Raw genomic sequence first — 1893 nt, 5'->3', positions numbered from 1 at the left:
CTGAATCAGGTGTGTTGGAGCAGGAAAAACATAAAACCTGCAGGGCTGCGGCCCTCCAGGACCAGGATTGCCCATCTCTGTTTTAAACAGATTTTTCTTGACTCGAACGTTCCTGACGAGGTTCTGCTGGATGTTTGTGTCGTTTCAGGCGGTTCTGTTGGAACCATGGCTGCAGTCGGAGCAGAGGTCAGCGGCTCACTCTTGTCGTCAGGACTCCTCGTCTCTGTTGTTCTCCTCTTCCTCCTCCTCTTCCTCGTGGCTCTCTGCAGCGAGTGCAGGAAGTGAGTCCTGCAGCTCCAAACTCCTATTTTTGCAAACCTTTTCCGGTCCTCGTGAGTGAAGCTGCGTCGTTTTTGTGTTGCAGACGTTCCTTCGAGCTGCAGGCTCCGCAGGTGGACCGGAACCCGTCAGCTCTTGTTAAAGTGGTAGGACAGAGAGAATCTCAACTCCCAGCATGAAACATGTGGCTCAACTGATGCTGACCTGACTGATTGACAGGTGAAACTGGAGGAAGTGAAGGAGAACCCGATGATCGAAGAGATCCAGAGGGATGAAAAAGGTGACAGACAGGAAACTTTGAAGATATCAGTGAATAATTTGATTAATTAAAGAGTCTTTATTCATTTACTCAAGATTAAAGTTTCTGTTTCAGAGTTTCGTCCTAAAGAAGACTCAGCAGTGATGTTCAGCTCCTCGCAGCCTCAGCACAAAGAGCCGGAGGCTGTCAGAGGTCAGGATAATTTATCACTTATTTAATAATGCTATTTTTTCAGGAGGCTCCTCCTCAGTAATGAGGGCGTTGCTTCGGTTGATCGTGGTGAAGAAAGAGCTGATTTAAAGGCAAAGCTCTGGATTTAACGCTCTGTCTTTGTTCCAACCCTCACCTGTGGTCATGAGGCGTGGATCGTGATCAAAAGAAACAAATCCTGGATACAAGGGGCCGGAATGTGCTTCCTCTGTAGGTGGGCCGGCCTTAGAGATAGGGGGAGGAGCTCCGTCATCTGGGGAGAGCTCATAGAGCCGCTGCTCCTCCACATCGAAAGGAGTCAGTTGAGGTCTGATTAAGAGCCTCCTGGACACCTCCCTTTAGAGGTGTTCCACACGTCCCACTGGGAGGAGACCCAGAGAAGACCCAGGATTTGCTGGAGGGATTATTCTCTCTGGTCTGGGAAACCCTCTGGGTCCACCAGGATGAGCTGGGGAGAGGGGGAGGTCTGTGATTTTATCCTGGATATGTTGCCTCTCCGACCACAGATAAGCAGAAGATGAAGATGGAGATTAAACGTTATGACTAAATATAAATTTTTGAATTTTAATGGTAAATCTAAATATTTGTTATTTTTCAGTTAGGGCTGTGAAATTAACCGAGTTAACTCTGATTAAATTGAGTGCTGCATGGTTATAGATTAAATATTTTAGTCGAAATTAAAATTTACAATCACTTTATGGCTGCAAATATTACAATGCACTCAGTGCCAGGTCATGTTTGTAAATGAGAAGTGGTTCTCAAACAGTTTACCTGCATAAATAAAGGTTAAATTAATAAAACAAACAAAAAAAACTCCATGTGTAACACATTATGTACAATTCTTTTCTTTTTGTCTTCTTTTTGGCTTATTTTTTTTAACAGTATTTATGTTTTGCTGACAACTGTGACCTCAGTATCTATCTTTCATTCCTCATGTACTCATTTGGAATGAAAATCCTTGAATTCTTGATTTAACCTCATTATTCTGCACAAAATTTAACTGACTCAAATATGTTTGGAGCATTTTTAGTTCCTGTTTTATATTCAAAAAAATCAAGTCTGAGTATCAAATTTTTTTTCTAAATAAAAACATTAAAAATAATTAATAACTCAAGTAATTTTTTTATCAATATGCGATAGAAATG

Source organism: Austrofundulus limnaeus, unplaced genomic scaffold (genome assembly GCF_001266775.1).
Source record: "Austrofundulus limnaeus strain Quisiro unplaced genomic scaffold, Austrofundulus_limnaeus-1.0 Scaffold602, whole genome shotgun sequence".
In the NCBI taxonomy this organism is placed as follows: Eukaryota; Metazoa; Chordata; class Actinopteri; order Cyprinodontiformes; family Rivulidae; genus Austrofundulus; species Austrofundulus limnaeus.
Note: the sequence above shows the minus strand (reverse complement) of the source record.